General features: G+C 45.5%; 1 pseudogene; it reads left to right on the top strand.

Annotated features, from left to right (window-relative positions):
• The first annotated feature begins 50 nt into the window (after positions 1–50).
• On the top strand, positions 51–21,508 carry LOC117593450 (annotated as a pseudogene).
• Positions 21,509–21,747: the final 239 nt, after the last annotated feature.

Consider the following 21,747-nt stretch of genomic DNA (forward strand, 5'->3'; position numbering starts at 1 on the left):
GAGGAGGAAGCATTCACATTGAACTGCATGAAAACGGAGACATCAATTCAGAGAATAAAACCGTTTGAAGTAACTATGGAAGTGAATAAGAAAACAGCACACTTTGAAATTGATACAGGATGCAGTGTAAGCATAATAAACGAGATGAAGTTCAATGTGATGTGGAACGTAAAGGAACCACAAATAAGACAAACTAAACTTCTACTCAAGTCATACACAGGGGAGAAAATCAAAGTAGTGGGGGTAGCCGAAGTGGAAGTCAACTATGAGCGGCAAATAAAGACATTGCCCCTAGTGGTGGTTAAAGGTACAGGACCTAGCTTGTTAGGTAGAGGGTGGCTAGAGGCTTTAAAGCTGAAGTGGCAAGAAATCAAAAATGTGAGAACAGAGACACAGAGTGTCTGCTGAAGCACATCCTAAATTCTATCGGCCCCACTCAGTTCCTTATGCCATGAGGGCAAAAGTAGAAGAGGAGATAGATCGGCTGCTGAAGGAGGACATTATAGCTCCTGTTAAATACGCTGAATGGGCCGCGCCCATAGTACCTGTCTTAAAGCCAAACGGATTGGTCAGAATATGCGGGGATTACAAACTAACCGTTAAAAGTGCCTCTTCACTAGAGCAATACCCTATTCCCCGTGTCGAAGACCTGTTCAACACTCTGTCAGGAGGGAAACAGTTCTCCAAGCTTGATCTAAGCCACGCTTACCAACAGATTGTGATGGATGATGCCTCAAAGAAATACCTCACAATAAACACACACCGAGGCCTGTTCACCTATAATAGGCTACCTTTTGGAGTTTCTTCAGCTCCCGCCATTTTCCAGCGAACGATGGAAAACCTGTTACAAGGCCTTCCAAATGTAGCTGTCTACTTAGACCACATTATTCTGACGGGAAGAGATGAGGCCGAACATCTGAGCACACATGATGAGGTACTTAGGCGACTGAAAGATGCTGGCCTGCGACTACACAGAAGCAAATGTGCGTTTCTGCAAAATGAGGTGGAATACCTCGGGCACGTTGTTAATGCTGAAGGCTTATATCCCGTACAGAGCAAGGTGAGAGCCATAGAGGAAGCTCCACCGCCAACCACAGTGACTGAGCTAAAGGCCTATTTAGGTCTCTTGAATTACTACAATACATTTCTCTCTAGTCTAGCTACACGCTTAGCCCCGCTACACAAGCTGCTGAGGAAAGATGTTTCGTGGGCCTGGAACGATGAGCAGTAAGAAGCTTTTCAGAACTCAAAACAGCTACTGAAGTCAGCTAAAGTCCTGGGCCACTATTCAGCAGACAAAGACTTGGTGCTCGCTCGCGACGCCTCGCCATACGGAATAGGCGCCGTAATGTCACATGTCATGGAAGACGGTAGCAAAAAACCTTTAGGCTTCACGCACGCTAACACCAGCAGAGAAGCGATACTCCTAGCTCGATAAGGAGGGGTTAGCTATCATATTCGGGATCAAGAGGTTTCACAAATACATCTACGGACGAACATTCACAATCAGCACTGATCAAAAAACACTGATATCCCTCTTTAATGAAAAAAAGCCAGTGCCACAGATGGGGTCACCAAGAGTGCAGAGGTGGGTGACACTCCTCAGAGCTTATGAGTACAAAATCTTATACAAACCTGGGCCGGTACATGCAAATGCAGACGCGCTGAGCAGGTTACCGCTGCCACAAACAGAGGAAGAGGACGAGACAGATCAGGTCCTCATGTTGGAGGTCATGGAGGACCCACCTACCTCGAAAAAACAGGTTAGACAGTGGACAGCTAAGTACGAAACACTCTCACAAGTGCTAGCCTGGTGTCTGAAAGGATGGCCAAGGGAGGTGGATACAATCTACAAACCCTACAGTCAGAGAAAACTGGAACTGAGTGTGAAAGATGGGTGTGTGCTCTGGGGGGCGAGAGTGGTCGTTCCGCAGAGGAGCAGGAAAGCCATTTTAAAGCAGTTACACCACACACACCCAGGAATATCTATGATGAAGGGCTTAGCACGTTCATACATTTGGTGGCCAGGGATGGACCAAATTGAAAAGGAAGTGCAGTCCTGCCAGACATGTCAGGAAAGCAGGAATCCTCCAGCAGGAGCATCGCTACATCCATGGGAGTGGCCTGAGAAACCCTGGAGCAGACTGCATGTGGATTATGCCGGCCCTTTCCTAGGGAAAATGTTCCTTTTCATTGTAGATGCACACTCCAAATGGATTGACCTGTACCCAGCCAGTACAGCAACAAGTCAAGTTACCATTGAAAAGCTCAGACAGTGCTTTAGCTTACATGGCCTTCCCCAGACCTTAATATCAGATAATGGTACTTGCTTCACCAGCCAAGAGTTTCAAGCAATCCTGAAACAGAATGGCATACAGCACATAACATCCGCACCATTCCACCCGGCGTCAAACGGCCTAGCGGAAAGAGCTGTACAGACGTTCAAACAAGGAATCAAGAAAATAAAAGGAGACACGCTGGAAACAAGAATAGCTAGATTTCTGTTTAATTACAGAATCACACTGCAAACCACGACTGGATTGTCACCAGCGGAAATGCTCATGTCCAGGAGATTGCGCTCAACACTGGATCTGCTACTGCCTGATGTGAAGTCAAAGTTACGTACAAAACAACTCAAACAGGAAGAACAACATGACACACACAATAAGTGGAGGAGTTTTTCTCCTGGGGATGATGTGTACACCCGAAACTACAGTCATGGACCCCGTTGGATACCTGCAGTCGTTGAAGAGAACACAGGACCTGTATCCTATACAGTATGGACAGGAGATGGACGAGTCATGAGGCGTCATGTTGACCAAATCAGAAAATGACATACCACAGGGAGCGGTGAAACGCCCATGCCCGAGAGGACGGAGGAGCCTCCCAGTCTTCAGGTCTCAGATACAGTATTAGAGGCCCTGCCTGCAGACTTTGCTGTCACTACTTCAGTCAGTGAGAGTATGACTGAGTCTGATACAAAACAAGCACACCCCTCAGTTGTTGAACAGACAAAAGCAGCAGTAGTTCCACTACCTGTGCTGCGCCGCTCCGAGCGCACAAGACAGACTCCTGCTTATCTGAAAGACTTAGTAGCGAGATCCCTCAAGTCAGAGCAAGAATGAGCTCTGGGACTCACTGGAAGGATGGCAGTCTACCCACCTTTCTAGTTCGTTTTGTTTTGTCTTAACTCTGTTCATGGAGTTATAAAAAAATAAAAAGAAAGGTGTGAATATGCCAGACGGTATGCCTGTGTTAACTGTTCAACAATGTGATCAGACTGTCTAAAAGAGTTTACTGTTGATTTGTTTTATTTATTTTTTTCTGTGCTAACAGTATTAAGTATAATATCACCCTTACAGTACAATTGTGAGTAGTTTGGGGGAACAGATGATGTGTGATCACTAGAGTATTTTTTCTCTTAAGGGGGGAGGGATGTGGTATCCTGATACATTTATATTAGTTACCGGCAGTTTCACTCTACACCACAAGAGGTGCAGTTGAGCTTCAGGATCATGTGGGTCCTGGGAGTGAATGAAAAGAAGGATAGAAGAAGTGACACTCCGTTGAATGTATGCTGTTACGCTTGTAAAAGCAATAAAGTATTCAGTACAGTTATAGTGCGTGATTCAGTCTTTATATTACTGAAGTTACTACAGCATAAAAATAAAAAGCCAAAATCGCAGTTTCTGCGGTTTAGATATTCAAATTGCGATTTCAATATGATTTCAATTAAGTGCCGCCCTACTCTTCAGCTGCCCTAATTGTATAGCTCTTAGAATAATGATTTTTTTTTATTTTTAAATCAAAAAGATTATCATATATCCATTTCCGCCAGAATCAGATGGCAATGACAAGCCCAGTAACCCATACACTCTCTCTTTCTCTGTGGGTTCACACAAATTTCAAATCTGCAGCTTGAAAGACGCACAGATGAGCCAAAACATTTGCACTTTAATGCATGATCGGAATTACAAATTAATATATCAGGGGTTATTTTTGTATTATTACTTTTGTGTAAAAAAAAAAAGGCTCATAATAATTTGAGATCTGGAGCTATTCACAAAAGAACTGGGACTAACGACGCCAGGCCTTTTTTACCCATATGCTAGCAATAAACAACAGAAAATGGCCTGTAGTGTATGTTTTTGCAAATCATTGTCAGAAAGGGGAACATATTATTTGAAGGCAAAGGAAAAATTATATCATAAGATAGGATGTTCTTTTTTCTCAGATGATGGTAATTTGTGTCACAACATGAGGCAATCTCTGAGGATGTCACAATATATAGGTTTTTGCGCTGAGCAAATTCTGGTGCCAGAAAAATACTGTCTCTAGTCCCAGACAAACTTTAAAAGGGGTAAGCTGGATTCTTTCCCTTTACTTATCCTTGGGGGAACATGTTTCTCCGGTGAACAAGATCTGCTCTGAATTATGACCAGATGCCAGATGTTACAGGTTTTTTTGTTTTTTTTTGAAGATTTTAGAACATAAATACACACGTTCGCTCACACAAACACACATGCATGCACACACACACATACACACACACACAGCTGGTAGTTCAGCATCTCAGCAGGCCTTGCTTGTTAAGGCTTGATTCAGTAAGAAAAGAGAACAAATTTGGTTTGGGAGTTTGTATCAGCCATTATGTGTGTAAATGAACATGTGACACCCACAGAGATATACACTAATGATGGTTTCTGGCCCTGCATACCACTGCTGTCATGTTTGTCACCTTCTGTTTGGTCCATTGCAAGACCCTTCATACTGCTCTCACTCAACTGTACAGCAGATAGCAGTTAGTGTCTGACCATAACCAAAAGGTTGCTGGATTAAATCTCTGAGCTGGCAAGTGGAGGAATGTGCTATTTTGTCCTTGAGAAAGACAATTAACAGTAATTGGTTGCTGTTAGTCGTTCTGGATCTCCTAGGGCCAGTTGTTCAAAACATTTAATCTGGATAAAAATTATCCAGATTTGGAAATCCCATTTGTTGCTATTCGGGATCAGGTAATCCGTCTTACTTTTATGCCGGTTTTTCAAAGCAACATTGGACTGGATCACCCAGTGCTCTAAACTGGACAACATATCACAATGTGGGCTACCAGCTATGTAAAGAACAGGTAGAAGAGCCAACATGGCGTCACTGTAAGTGTTTCATATTTTGAGACAAAACACAAAAATAACATAAACATCCACTTCCATTCATACTTTCTTTTATTACCCCTCTTCTGAGACACAACAAATAAAAACAAATATACATTAACAAATACATTGTGGATATATTGAAACGTCTTAAAAAATAAATTAAAAGAAAAAGGCCAAATTTACAATGGTTAACAAAATAAAGAATGTTCAGGGTTCTTCTTCATCTGAGGAGGAGAGACCAGCATTTCCAAGCCCTGCTTTTAGGAGGCGGATCTGAAGTTTCGCTTTGGTTTGCTGCAGTTTGGTCAGCTTGATTTGTTCATCTGCCAGGAGTATATCTGTGCTTCTGCTCTTTCAGTTTCTCGTTTAAGAAGTGATTCATGGGCATCATCATTATTATTCGGCAAAGGATGCTTTAAGCCTCTTTTCTGAGCTCCTGTGACTGCTGGCTCTACCAGTGAGGATCCAGGTTGTTCTTCAATAATAGGGCTGAGATCCAGAATGAATGTTTCTTCTGAATTAGGAGGAACTGGCTCACTTTCCTCTACAATTGTAGGCTCACCATCCGCTACAACACCTTGAATCCCGTGCAGGGCTTTAGAGTTCTCACCTCCAATAATGTTCAGAACTACATCAGTAAATTCACCTTTCTTAAAGGGTTTGTTGCCTGTTTGTGTGTTTTTTGCTTCAGCAAGGTCCTTTGTTACTCTGGCCCTCAGATTCTTCAGATTCTTCACATTCTGGGTGAATGCAATGGGGTCTGGCCAGAACCTTGGAGCAAGTGAAATGTCTTTCTTCCTTTTGTTAGTCACCATTCCACCCGCAACAGAGCTTCCTACTATTGATGCATAATGGCACTTAACACCCTCCAGCAGTGCTGGTAAAAATATAATGGCGTCCAGTTATACAAATACAACAAGAGCACTGCAGCCTCTGACACGCATGAAGCTTTAATGTTTAAAAAGCAAGGCGCGAATAGGATACCATCAACAACGAAAAGGATCATTAACAACGAAGCTTGGTGTCGAAATGGACAGAAAGAAAAATAACGTTTTCCGGCTAAACAAGATGGATTCTGAGGAAGTTGTATATGGACAGATGGAGAGTGTGGTACAGACGAAGAGAGAAGACAAAGGAAAGTTGAAAGGCGGAAAAGGGGACAATCGAAATGGACTAAGATTCATTCTGTTTGACCACCTGGCTGACCGACAGTAGTCTCAAGATGGAGTCTCTCTTATGGGATCCTGAAATCATGGACGATACTAGGAACTGACGTGAGCTTTCATAATCATTGATTCAGAGTTCTTAAATGTTTATTTCCTAAAATGTATTGTACCTAACCATTAGATGAAGCTGGAACTTATCAAGGAAACCTGATCACCTTCCTTGATAATAGCCAAGCTTATTTAATTTAATATTACATGTAGTTTGACAAGCACTTGAATGTTATATAGCATGTTTTAATAGGTATTCAAGAAATAACCTGTTTTGTTGTGCTTTGTCATGTGTACTTATGTTATTTTGAGTAAAACGTATTTATTGTGTTGATGATAATGTTTAAAACCATAAGCCCTCAAAGGGGGTCTCACGATAATGTAGGTATGCCTTAACCAAGGCCCACCACGTGGTACCCGACTGTTGCATGCTGAGCTGTTTGCTAGCACAAGTGGGTACGTCTGATGAATTATAATTTGGTACAATGATTTTCTAATCTGGTAAAATAGTCTCATGGTTGTCTTCATCATTTTCTTACGCTTATCCGGGGCCAGGTCGCGGGGGCAGCAGTCTAAGCAGAGATTCCCAGACTTCCCTCTCCCTAGACACTTCCTCCAGCTATTCCGGGGGGACACCAAGGCGTTCCCAGGCCAGCCGGGAGACATAGTCCCTCCAGCGTGTCCTAGGTCTTCCCCGGGGTCTCCTCCCGGTGGGACAGGCCCGGAACACCTTCCCAGGAAGGCGTTCCGGAGACATCCGAAACAAATGCCCAAGCCACCTCAGCTGACCCCTCTCGATGTGGAGGAGCAGCGGCTCTACTCTGAGCTCCTCCCGGGTGACTGAGCTTCTCACCCTATCTCTAAGGGATCGCCCAGCCACCCTGCAGAGAAAGCTCATTTCGGCCGCCTGTATCCAGGATCTTGTCCTTTCGGTCATGACCCAAAGCTCATGGCCATAGGTGAAAGTAGGGATGTAGATTGACCGGTAAATCGAGAGCTTCGCCTTGCGGCTCAGCTCTTTCTTCACCACGATAGACCGATACATTGATCGCATTACTGCAGAAACTGCACCGATCCGTCTGTCAATCTCCCGTTCCATCCTTCCCTCACTTGTGAACAAGACCCCTAGATACTTAAACTCCTCCACTTGAGGCAGGCACTCTCCACCAACCTGAAGTGGGCGAGCCACCCTTTTCCGACTGAGGACCATGGCCTCGGATTTGGAGGTACTGATTCTCATCCCCACCGCTTCACACTCGGCTGCAAACCGTCCCAGTGCATGCTGAAGGTCCTGGCTTGAAGGGGCCAACACGACAACATCATCCGCAAAGAGCAGAGACGAAATCGTGTGGTCCCCAAACCTGACACCCTCCGGCCCCTGGCTGCGCCTAGAAATTCTGTCCATAAAAATTACAGAACCGGCGACAAAGGGCAGCCCTGCCGGAGTCCAACATGCACTGGGAACAAGTCTGACTTACTGCCGGCAATGCGGACCAAGCTCCTGCTTCGGTCGTACAGGGACCTGACAGCCTTTAGCAAAGGACCCAGGACCCCATATTCCCGAAACACTCTCCACAGGATGCCACGAGGGACACAGTAGAATGCCTTCTCCAAATCCACAAAACACATGTAGATTGGTTGGGCAAACTCCCATGAACCCTCCAGCACCCGGTAGAGGGTATAGAGCTGGTCCAGTGTTCGCTAGCACAAGTGGGTACACTGTTCCTCCTGAATCCAAGGTTCTACTATCGGCCGTATTCTCCTCTCCAGTACCCTGGCATAGACTTTCCCGGGGAGGCTGAGAAGTGTGATCCCCCTATAGTTGGAACACACCCTCCGGTCCCCCTTCTTAAAAAGAGGGACCACCACCCCAGTCTGCCATCCCAGAGGCAATGTCCCCGACCGCCACGCGATGTTGCACAGGCGTGTCAACCAAGACAGCCCCACAACATCCAGAGACTTGAGGTACTCAGGGCGGATCTCATTCACCCCTGGTGCCTTGCCACCGAGGAGTTTCTTGACTACCTCTGTAACTTCAGCCCGGGTGATGGACGAGTCCAACTTACAAAAGGTTAAAATAGTGTTTTCTTTCTCCTTATATATTGTATAAGTGGTAGAATGAAGAATCCATATGGTGATAGTCTAATGATAAGGAAGACGCGCTGTGTTCCATGAGGAGTGCATTTGAATCCAAAATAGTCATGAAGAGGGTTAAACAGCCAAAGCAAGTTTATTCCCCACAAAATTTAATTACCTATTTTTTAAATGGTGAATTGAGTTTGGTTACATAATAAAGTTTCTCTTATTTGTATTTACCAACGATAACTGGGATAATACTTGTGATTTTAAAACCAACGCCTGATAACCGTTAATGAAGTTTAAATTCTAAAATGGTAAATTGACTAATGAACAAATAGGTTATTGATGTAACTGTGCCTACATTGAGTTTCCTTTGGATTACTTATTGTACCTTGATTTTAGTGACGTCATACATCTATTTTCTGTCTAACCTAATGTTGAGTTGTTGAAAGATGTCGGCTTAATTGATAGGATAGTCTGAGGACCATAAACAAACATTTGGCCTTTTTAATGGCTCACCATAAATGCGTGGAGCTCAGAGCTTCAGGAAGTGGGGCAGATCCACTGGGATGGCCTCTAGCAACCTTTCCCATTAAATCAAAGTAGCCTATTACTAAGGGTTACATTTGAGTGTTCAGTCTGGTCTCATCAGTGGTAATTTTACCAACACAAGCATATTCAGTTTTGGGATAATCAAACATTAAGTGAAAGCTACATATATTTTCCTCTCAATAGCTTTAATGTTGACATTTATAATTTTGAAACCAACTGAAGTGAGGGTAGAGACCTAAAGTCATCCCCCATTGTTGATGATAGAACAAAGAAAAAGCATTAAGTTGTGATTTAGGGTTTGGCTGACAGCCAGTATTTGGAATAAAAATGTATCTAACTTTGCGAATTCCCTAAATTTAGTTGTGCAGCTTATCCCCTGGGGGCCACACAATTTAGTGTGCCAAACAACTACAGGATATTATAAATGCATGAAAGCCAATTTCACAGACCTGTGTGATGGTACTGTGGTAAAGTCAAATTTGAGAGCTGTTTAGCTATGCTGTAACATTTGTTAATAGGTTATATGGTTTATAATTCCTTCGCACAAGCGACCGTGTTACACATTGATGTCTTTGTGTTAGTGAATGTTCATGTTCCCTACTACCAATTCTCTATTTTTCTTATCCGTCCTGAAAAGTTGGCCTGAAAAGATGGCGCCTCATGTGGCCGTATTTGTCATTGTTCTGCATTCACTCATGGTGTCATTTTGACCGTTGACTTAATGAAGTGAAGGCAGGGGAGATGTATGACATGATAATTGATTATAATTGGAAAGAGTTGAGCTTAGGTCTCAAGGCAAATCAAATTGGTATTTATAAGGAGTTATGTAAAAAGTTGAGTTTTTCCCTGTTTGCGTAGTTTTTACGGAGCATTGGCATCTGTTATGTTTTCCATTTTCCATTTACAGGATGTTTTTAATTGGTTTATATGGAGATTGTTTTGTTTGATGTAAGGTCTAACATTTTAATGGTTGAATAGAATAGATCTAACTATTTGTCTGTCTTATTCCACTGCTAGATGCTAACAACAACCACACCAGTTCTGGATGGAAAAGGAACTTTGACATAGACTTTTATGGAAACTTGTCTGAATAGGGTGTACACTTCACTCTGATGATGGAACTTCGGAAATCCACAAGTTTTCAGGACAGATCTATTGTCTGCATTGTTGGGAGTTGACGGAACCTCACCCAGTGGATGAAAGTCAGATGGACTGTTGAACCACACTATTCGTTGTTTTGCAGTTATACTTTCAACAGATCAGGACACCCTTTTCTGATGATTCATCACATCACTGACTGGATACAGACAACTGAGTGTGTAAGTACCAGCAACATGTTCAAGAAGGATTTCTACAATTACACTGGTTGAATCTGTCTACTCACATGGCAGAACAATGCCAGGGTCAGATCACTTGGCTTCACACTCCATTTCTAGATGAATCATTGACAGCGAGATGAGAGGAGAATCCACCTGAGTCCTGAAGGACTCCACATACTACAGGTCAGAGTACCACGGGCCAGTTGACTGGAAAGGTCACATGGTCCCAACACAGAGGAAGACACTGTTGTGGTGTTAATCTTGAATTAGTGAAGTGTTGGAAACTCACTGTTCCATTATACACCTACACTGACTTGTTAGGACAACCAGGCAATTTGCTGGGTCCACACCACACTGACTGCAATAACTGATTTTGGAACTTTCATCACTGATGCAAGACAAAGAAAACTGAAGACAAGAACTGAAGGACACTTGATTGAAAACTAACTTATTTACTTACAATCTGAGATTTTCCTAAATGAACTGATATGGTGATTTCATATGTATGAAGGTTTGTTTCTCACAAGACAGGTGGGAAACTCTGTACAATGACAATCCCAATATTGGACTTTAGCGTATTTGTGAAGATGCTTAATGATCTACATTATGATGGCTATCATGGTATGTTTGGACTGTGAATTGTTCCCTATTATAGGTGGTCCCTGTCAAAGGTAGATGTTTTCCCTATTTTAAAGGTAGAATCCTTCACAGGTACAACAGGATATGCATAAGTCTTTTGTATGATATTGTCGCATGGATCATGATACGGACAAGGGGATTTTTGATTGTTCAATGGACTTTGGGGGAAATGTTTTAATCATGGTGTCATGTTTTTCGTCTGATTTTCTGCTGAACACCGTTAACACTGATAGTAGCCTATTGATGTCAATAGGCCCTTATAATCTGAGGTGGGGGCGGGTTTGATGACTGTCATACATTGAGTTATGTGTCGGAGTGTGGTGTGTCAATTGTTCTTGTTTACATTAATTTTCATTTGAGGAACAATAAGACCTGATTGGTCAGATACTCTTTTTGTTGTTTCATAGTCATTTGTAACATAAATGTATGGGCATTTTCTTTTCAGTAGGAATTGAGTTGTACTTGTAATGATTTATCAAACATAATGTTTTTCTTTAAATGTTTGATAGGGGGGAATGTGGAATCTGAGCATTAACAATTACAATGTGAACGTACGTCTCATTGTAGGTGAATATGCCTAGATAATGAGAACAACAGAAACCTCTCTGTTTAGATTATCTCTCTATAGGTTGCGCTCTACTAACCCCAGGAATGTTTTGCATTGACCATTTGGCATGGGGGTTACTGTCTTGAAACCTGATCTTTGCTAGGTAGACAACATCCTTCAATGTATATATCAGTTTGTAACCAACATTACAGTGAGAAGAGATTGAGTGAGATGAGATTGAGGTTGTATAAGGAAGACCAGGTCCGTAACCTCATGAACAAGACTTTTTCTAATGCTGCAATAAATAATATAATTTCTCTCTCCCTTGACAAACGGTTATGCTAATTATTACAACCACTATACGAAACGACCAATTTCTAACAAGTGAAATTAGGTCCTTTTGAGTCCACGGTTCCACTTCATCTGTTGTAGTGAACATAGTATTTGTAGGTTCTGGGCATGCTTGATTTAATTGAACACAAGCCACAGCACGTCAGCCAATTAGTGTGTGGGTATTTGACAGCCATCTTATATTCAGCCTTTTTCAGTGGACTTAGAGAAAGGCACTAACATGGCAGGTATTGTCCATAGCCACCACCGTTTTGGTGGAAGAGGATACCGTCAAAGGGTGTATGTTGAGCGTGCACAACCACTGGCGCAATACACCACTGAAGAACTGTATGCTCGCTTTCGCTTTGGGAATGCTGATATTAAGTACACTGCAGACCTTGTCAGGCCACAGTCTGTCTGGGGAAGTCTGTCTGGGGAAGAACAGGTCCTCATTGATCTGCGCTTCTATATTTGGGACTTTCTACCAAGTTGTTGGTGACAATATAGGAGTGGACAAATCAACTGTGAGTGATGTAGTGAAAGCTGTATCAATTGCATTGGCCAGCCTGTTCAATCAGTTTGTTTCACTTCCAAAGGATGTCCAGATTGCCCAGACAAAGCAAAAGTTTTTTCTTTTGGGGAACATGCCCAATACTATTGGGGTTATTGACTGCACTCATGTGCATATCCAAGCACCTCATGAGAGGGATTGGGAGTACATCAACCGAAAGGGGAGGCGCAGCATCAACATCCAACTTGTGGGCGATGCTGACCTCATCATCTGTCTGGGGAAGTCTGTCTGGGGAAGAACAGGTCCTTATTGATCTGCGCTTCTATATCTGGGACTTTCTACCAAGTTGTTGGTGACAATATAGGAGTGGACAAATAAACTGTGAGTGATGTAGTGAAAGCCGTATCAATTGCATTGGCCAGCCTGGTCAATCAGTTTGTTTCACTTCCAAAGGATGTCCAGATTGCCCAGACAAAGCAAAAGTTTTTTCTTTTGGGGAACATGCCCAAAACTATTGGGGTTATTGACTGCACTCATGTGCATATCCAAGCACCTCATGAGAGGGATTGGGAGTACATCAACCGAAAGGGGAGGCGCAGCATCAACATCCAACTTGTGGGCGATGCTGACCTCATCATCACAAACTGTGTCGTGAAGTGGCCTGGGTCTGTTCATGATGCACGTATCCTGAGAGAGAGTGCTTTCTACAGAGAGCTCCAAACCAACCGACCGGATGGCATAATATTTTGAGACAGTGCCTATCCACTCCTACCATGGCTGATGACTCCTTTTCTTGCAGCAACCACACCTGCGCAGGCACGCTTCAACACTGCTCATTGCAAAACAAGATGTGCAATTGAGCGTTTAAATGGATTTCTGAAGAGACGCTTTGCATGCCTTAACTACTTGCGAGTGGAACCACAGGGAGCATGCAACATAATACTTGCGTGTATCGTCCTGCACAACATTGCTACCAGGCGCAATGTCCCTCTCTGTGATGATGTCTATGATGCACCTGAGCCTGTTGAAGAACCAGACCTGAAGACCCAGACCTGGCGTTCAGTCAGAATGAGGGACTGACTGGACGTATAGTAAGGGATGCAATTGTTAGAAATTATTTTTGACAGGCTCATCTCTGATGATTGTTTCTTTAAAATTAATATACAGAGATGAATGACAGAAAAATGGAATGTATTATTTTTGTTTGTTATTGAAATCGGTTTGGGGAATTATTTCATGGGGAAATTTTTATTAGGGGGCCAAGCAACGAAGTTGCTAGAACCCTTTTATGTTTGTACGTTTTATTAGGGGGCCAAGCAACAAAGTTGCTGGAACCCTTTTATGTTTGTACGTTTTATTATTATTATTATTATTATTAGGGGACCAAGTACCGTTTTTGTTGGTTTGTTATTATTATTATTATAATTTTTCTCCAGGCCCATTTTCAGAGGCCCGTAACTCGGCCATATGTGGCTCAATTTGCATGAAACTTTGCATACTTGTTGCCACGAGAGGCCCAAAGGGCCTCTGCCATTACAATACCTATATACTCCATGGTGGCGCTGTAGCACTTAGTCAAATGTTGAAGGTTTGAGCATGCATATCTCATGACCCGTATGTCGTAGAGTCATGCAGCCACGTTCCATAGATGCTCCTTCTCATGGTGACCAAATAAGTCTCTGGGGTCTTTCAAATTCGCCCATTGGATTTACCTCCATTTTGAATTTGGTGAAAAACACGTTAACAACATCTCCTCTGAGACTGCTGAACGGATTTGCATGCCGTTTGGTGTGAAGGACCTCTGAACCGTTATCTTTAAGAGTTATATAAGAAAAGTTGATATCTCAAATAGTATTGCCGAAAGCAAATTAAATTGAGCTGGGCGGGTCTATGAATTTAGAAGTCCATTAATCCCAAATGGAACATCAATCAGCTATGAAACGAAACATACTCGTAAATGTGTCTGTCAGGAATGGACAGAAAAAGCCCCATACAGAAATACCTCTTGGGGGCGCTATAAACATCACCGATGTTTCTCACAATTTTGCTGTTAACAAAAACACACGTAAACGACATCTCCTCCAAAACCACTGAACAGAGTTGGTTGACAATCAGTGTAAAGGGCCACTGGATCATTGTCTTTAAAAGTTATATAAGAAAAGTTGATATCTCAAACAATATTTTAACTTTTGAAACTCGTTAACAACATCTCCTCGGAAACCGCTGAACGGATTTGCACACCGTTCGCTGAGATGGACCCTGGGACCAGTATCTTCAATTAAATTATTTGGAATTTTGATATCTCAAACGATGCATGCGTAATAGGCAAATTACTTTTACATGGGTGTGGCACTTTGTCAGGCTATATATCCTGTTGGGAATATCCGAGACGTACGCCCTTTAACCTAGCACTAAACATCAGGTCCATGGATAGACCTGTGCAGTATTGACCAAACAGACCTTAAGGGGGCGCTACAACAACACTGACAACTTTGAGAATTTATGAATTGTAAAATACACACACTAAGGACATCTCTTCGGAGACCACTGAACATATTTGCATGCCGTTTGCTGAGAAGGACCCTGGGACCAGTATCTTTAATTGAATTATTTGGAATTTTGATACCTCAATCGATTTGACCGCAATAAGTGAATGAATTTAAATCACCTAAACACCACCTACTCTGATATCATTGAATGGATTGGCATGCTGTTTGCTTGTGAAGGTTCTTTGGACAATGATATTTAAATATTTTGTATGAAAAATGTATATCTCAAACAATATGGCAGCATTCAGTCCCCAAAGTTTGGAGTAATTCTCTTTCTCTATTTTGGACTATTATTTTGAATGAACTCTTATTTTGAAGGAAGAGCTAATGTAATGAGTGTGTGAATCTGCTAGAATGTTGAGTTGGAGTTGGTGGTTCTATCAGCAGTTATGGAGGGATATTTTTGAAGCTATGGGAGGAGCAATGGCAGTGCCTGTGAGTCAATGCGGAATGGGTGGGGTGTCGGGAGCATGGCAGCATTCAGTTAACTTTTTGTTTATATTGGACTATTATTTTGAAGGAACTCTAATTTTAGGAAGAGCAAATGTTAATTGTTTGTAAATCTCCTTGAACAGTAAGTTTGTCTTGGCAGTTGAAATTGCTGCTGCCATAAGCTAGATTCCAGTGCAAACCATCTTAAGGTTTAGGCTATGGATGATAAATGTCTATGTAAATTCTAACCCTATTGAAATTATTATTCAAAAGAAGTCAATTTTTTCATTTTATTTTCCCCTTGTTAAGAACACCTTTATTTTAATATTCATCAAATAGTTTGTTAAAAAAACACTAATATTTGAGGATATTAAAATAAAAGTGTTCTTTACAAGGGGAAAATAAAATGAAAAAATGGACTTCTTTTGAATAATAATTTCAAACATATTTCAAAGTTTGACTAAAATAATTTGTTTCTGTTTAAAAAAAAAAGTCTGTGTCTAGTGAGGTTAGTCTCTTGTTAAATGTTACACAAATCATATATTATTGTACACAGATATATGTTTTTAGCAGATATTTTTTCTAATTTCCCTTGGTAAGACTTTACTTTTGCAGCCGGTCAGGTTTTTTGCCATTTGACTTCCTGTTAATTAATAATCAATGACCTTGTCATGTCCGATCCAATCGACAGCTTAAATTGTTCGTTAGGTCACACCTGCTCCCTTTTACAAGGTTATTGTATTTCAGAAGATTATGAGCTTTCCAAGAGTACACAACACTGTGTATTCAAATCGTAAGTAGGCCTGTTGGATTTGTGGGTAAGTTTCAAATGAAGCTAGTTATTGTAATGGGGATATAAGCCTATTTGGTAAATTGTTGTGGTATATTTTGGACACGTTTATAGATATAATAGGCTTAATTGTTGCAATATTTCCTGTCAAAAGTGATCTAATGTAGCCTGTACACTGGAAATGGAAACTGTTAAACAAGCCACATTTTTTAAAATGGAATCTTATATATGCGGACATTTCACTACTTGTCCCCTCCACATTTTGAAATTGCATTATTGTCCGCCTCTTCCAAATTAGGACGACGTGCTTCAGCACCTGCAGTAATTTCAGAGTGGCAGGCAGGCCAAGGCAACAACAAAATACGGTATTACGAGCCAGACGGTATCAAACTCTGACATCTCGCCTCTTTGTTTCATAATCGTTTCTGGTACAGGTATGTGCAGCTAGACTTCTTTGCAACAGAAGCTGCTCGACCGTGAGTTTTCCTGAAGCGAAGCATTATATTGCATAGTAAGGTGAGTTTGATTGAGCTAGTTAGCAACCTAATTTCTCACAATATTGTGCATAAGCAGGTAAAGCCTACATTGCCTGCTCTCTCATTGATATAGCGAGCTAGTTCCTATTTCAAACAAGGTTGATGGCAGATAACAACCAAATATCTTACAACTATTTTTTATGTGTTATTGTAGATAGCTAATTTAGTAATTGAGCTACATGAAGTTCATGAACTGCCACCTTAACATGGTGGAGGGGTTTAAGTACCCGAGTGAACCCAGGAGCTTTGTTGTCTGGGGCTATATGCCCCTGGTAGGGTCTCCCAAGGCAAACAGGTCCTGGGCAACGGGTCAGACTAAGAGCGGTTCAAAAACCCTTTAATGATGGAAAACATTTTAGAAGACCATGACGTCACCCGGTATGGCGCAGCCGGGGCTCCACCCTGGAGCCAGGCCTGGGGTTGGGGCTCGTATGCGAGCGCCTGGTGGCCGGGCCTTTCCCCACAGGGTCAGGCCAGGCTCAGCTCGAAGGAGCAACGTGGGGCCGCCTTCCCGTGGGCTCAGCACTTGCAGGAGGGACCATAAGGGGTCGGTGCGTAGAGGATCGGGCGGCACTCGAAGGCGGGGGCCTCGACAACCCAATCCCTGGATATGGAAACTAGTTCTAGGGACATGGAACGTCACCTCGCTGGAGGGGAAGGAGCCTGAGATTGTGCGTGAGGTTGAGAGGTTCCGACTAGAGATCTAGTCGGGATCACCTCTACGCACGGCTTGGGCTTTGGAACCACACTCCTTGAGAGAGGATGGACTCTTCACCACTCTGGAGTTGCCCATGGTGAGAGGCGGCGGGCTGGTGTGGGTTTGCTTATAGCCCCCCAGCTCTGCCGCCATGTATTGGAGTTTACCCCGGTGAACGAGAGGGTCGTTTCCCTGCGCCTACGGGTCGGGGATAGGTCTCTCACTGTTGTTTGTGCCTACGAGCTGAACGGCAGTGCAGAGTGCCCGACCTTCTTGGAGTCTCTGGGAGGGTTCCTGGAAAGTGCTCCGACTGGGGACTCCATCGTTGTACTGGGGGACTTCAACGCCCACGTGGGCAACGACAGTGACACCTGGAGGGCCGTGATTGGGAGGAACGGCCCCCCTGATCTGAACCCGAGCGGTGTTCAGTTATTGGACTTCCGTGCTAGTCACAGTTTGTCCATAACGAAAACCATGTTCAAGCATAAGGGTGTCCATCAGTGCACGTGGCACCAGGACACCCTAGGCCGTAGGTCGATGATCGACTTTGTTGTCGTTTCATCTGACCTGCGGCCGTATGTCTTGGACACTCGGGTGAAGAGAGGGGCGGAGCTGTCAACTGATCACCTGGTGGTGAGTTGGATCCGATGGCGGGGGAGGAAGCTGGACAGACTCGGCAGACCCAAGCGTACTGTAAGAGTCTGTTGGGAACGTCTGGCCGAGTCTCCTGTCAGAGAGATCTTTAACTCCCAGCTCCGGCAGAGCTTCGACTGGATCCCGAGGGAGCCTGGAGATATTGAGTCCGAGTGGACCAGGTTCTCCACCGCCATTGTCGAAGCGGCCGCTCTGAGCTGTGGCCATAAGGTCTCCGGTGCCTGTCGAGGCGGCAATCCCCGAACCCGGTGGTGGACACCGGAAGTAAGGGATGCCGTCAAGCTGAAGAAGGAGTCCTATCAGGCCTGGTTGGCTTGTGGGACTCCTGAGGCAGCTGATGGGTACCAGCAGGCCAAGCGGACTGCAGCCCGGGTGGTTGTAGAGGCAAAAACTCGGGCCTGGGAGGAGTTCGGTGAGGCCATGGAGAAGGACTATCGGCTGGCCTCGAAGAGATTCTGGCAAACCATCTGGCGCCTCAGGAGAGGGAAACAGTGCCCTACCAACGCTGTTTACAGTGGAGGTGGGCAGCTGTTGACTTTAACTGGGGATGTCGTCGGGCGGTGGAAGGAGTACTTCAAGGATCTCCTCATTCCCGTCGTCACGTCTTCCATTGAGGAAACAGAGGCTGAGGGCTCAGAGTTGGACTCATCCATCACCCGGGCTGAAGTCACAGAGGTAGTCAAGAAACTCCTCGGTGGCAAGGCACCGGGGGTGGATGAGATCCGCCCTGAGTACCTCAAGTCTCTTGATGTTGTGGGGCTGTCTTGGTTGACACGCCTCTGCAGCATCGCGTGGCAGTCGGGGACAGTGCCCCTGGGATGGCAGACCGGAGTGGTGGTCCCTCTTTTTAAGAAGGGGGACCGGAGGGTGTGTAGGACCTCGGATTCAGGAGGAACAGTGTGGTTTTCGTCCGGGCCTTGGAACACTGGACCAGCTCTATACCCTCTACCGGGTGCTGGAGGGTTCATGGGAGTTTGCCCAACCAATCCACATGTGATTTGTGGATTTGAAGAAGGCATTCGACTGTGTCCCTCGCGGCATCCTGTGGAGGGTGGTTCGGGAGTATGGGGTCATGGGTCCTTTGCTAAGGGCTGTCAGGTCCCGGTACGCCTGAAGCAGGAGCTTGGTTTGCATTACCGGCAGTAAGTCAGACTTGTTCCCAGTGCATGTTGGACTCCGGCAGGGCTGCCCTTTGTCGCCGGTTCTGTTCGTAATTTTTATGGACAGAATTTCTAGGCGTAGCCAGGGGCCGGAGGGTGTCAGGTTTGGGGACCACACGATTTTGTCTCTGCTCTTTGCGGATGATGTTGACGGATCGGTGCAGCTTCTGCAGTAATGCGGTCGATGTATCGGTCTGTTGTGGTGAAGAAAGAGCTGAGCCGCAAGGCAATTTACCGGTCAATCTACGTCCCTACTCTCACCTATGGTCATGAGCTTTGGGTCATGACCAAAAGGACAAGATCCCGGATACAGGCGGGCGAAATGAGCTTTTTCTGCAGGGTGGCTGGGCGATCCCTTAGAGATAGGGTGAGAAGCTCGGTCACCCGGGAGGAGCTCAGAGTAGAGCCGCTGCTCCTCCACTTCGAGAGGGGTCAGCTGAGGTGGCTTGGGCATCTGTTCTGGATGCCTCCTGGACGCCTTCCCGGGAAGGTGTTCCGGGCCCGTCCCACCGGGAGGAGACCCCGGGGAAGACCTAGGACACGCTGGAGGGACTATGTCTCCCGGGTGGCCTGGGAACACCTCTGTCCCCCCCCCCGGAAGAGCTAGAGGAAGTGTCTAGGGAGAGGGAAGTCTGGGCATCTCTGCTTAGACTGCTGCCCCTGCGACCCGGCCCCGGATAAGCGGAAGAAGATGGATGAAAGGAAGTTTGCTAGCTAGTTGATTAGTGCTGTGCTGGGGAGCTACGCTAAAGACAGCTAACAAAGTTTTTTTTTTAACCGGCTACAGATCAATCATGTAGCATCAGTAAAGATTAGACTCTAATCTAAGAGATTGACAACCGATATTAGGGGAGTTATCAGAGGGTCTGTCAGCTATCTACCAAGTTCTTTAATATTAAAACATTCTGTCACGCTGTAATGATGTTTTACATGTTTCCCTGTCATGGTAATTCTGCTCGCAGCGACAAGATCACACGTCAGGGATCTTCGCCGGCTTTCGCCTCTGTCTCGCTTCCTGCCCTCCCTGACCGTTCCATTCTTGCTTACCCTACCCGGCGTCTCCTTGTCAATGCGTCCTTGCTCAGGGTGCAACGTGTGTATGCAAATGCCGGGCTCCACTCAGGTTCCTATGAGTGAGAGCGCAGGGTTTCATGGGTAGCGGAATGGCTCAGTGGTTAGTGCAATTGCTACTCAATCAGCGGACCTGGGTTCGCCTCCCAAGGCGGCAATTAATTTTTCTCCTGTTTTTTCTCATCCCTTTCTCCTCCTGCCCTCCTTGGGCCGTGTCTCTCCCTCTCGGGTCGAGCTCGGCGGCGGTAAGGGTGGAGAGGGAATTTGAGTCTTTCCTCGCCAACGCCCCCCCACTACTCACAAGGTGGTTCCCCTGGGCCTGCTACACATGCGCAGCCTACAGGCCTGGTTTGCTCGCCAACGGGTCGGAACCGGGCTTTGTCCCTGCCGGCTCGCCTACTAGGGGATTTGAGCTATTGGAGGGACCCCCTGGTTCTTTCTCAGGGCGTCCCGTTGGGCAGAGTGTCGGAATGCATCCAGGTCTTCACGGACGCATCTCTCCACGGATGGGGCGGGGTGTGCCTGGGCCAGGCAGTCGGAGGCGTGTGGCCTCCCGGCACTCGCCACATCAACCTGCTGGAGCTAGACACGGTCTTATTGGTGCTGATGCATTTCTCAGACCTAGTCGAGGGCCGCGATGTCCTGATTTGCTCGGACAATCGGGCCACGGTCGCTTACATCAATCGTCAGGGGGGGGTCAGGTCTCCTGCTCTCCACCGGGCAGCGACGCAGCTCTGGCTATGGGCTTGTGCCCATCTCCGCTCCCTAGCTGCGGCCCACATTCCGGGTCATCTGAATGTGGGCGCGGACATGATGTCTCAGAGCGGCCTCCATCACGACGAATGGCGTCTCCACCCAGACATCGTCTCCCTCATCTGGCTGAGATTTGGGGAAGCTCAGGTGGACCTGTTTGCGTCCAGGCGGAACGCACACTGTCGCCTGTGGTTCTCCCTGTCTCAGGCGGATCGCCCCCCTCTGGGGGTGGACGCGTTCGCGCACCACCCCTGGCCCCGGGGCCTCTTGTACGCGTTCCCTCCGCAACGCTGCATAGCGCGCCTGCTGGCTCGGATCAGGACGGAGGAGCTTCGGGTCATCCTGTTGGCACCCGACCGCCCCGCAGCCATCTGGTATCCGGAGATGATCCAGCTGCTGGTGGGCCGTCCGTGGTCAATTCCGCCCAGACAGGATGCGCTGTCCCAAGCGGAGGGCTCGATTCTACACCCTCCAGTGCTCTCAGGAGCCCTCAGGGTCTGGCACCTGAGCGGGTCAGGCTCTTGAACAGGGGTTTGTCCGATGCCGTGGTGCGCACCATCCAGGGCGCTAGGGCATCGTCTACATCCAAATTATATTCCTCTCGCTGGAATATGTTTGTATCATGGTGCGCGCAGAGGTCCTCGGACCCTTCGTGTTGTCCTGTGGAGGAGATTCTGTCGTTCCTGCAGTATCTCTTCGATATGGATAGGTCTCCTTCGACCATCCGCGGCTACGCATCTGCCATCTCTGCGTGCCATGAAGGT

The sequence above is a fragment of the Esox lucius genome, chromosome 20, assembly GCF_011004845.1.
Source record: "Esox lucius isolate fEsoLuc1 chromosome 20, fEsoLuc1.pri, whole genome shotgun sequence".
Classification (NCBI taxonomy): domain Eukaryota; kingdom Metazoa; phylum Chordata; class Actinopteri; order Esociformes; family Esocidae; genus Esox; species Esox lucius.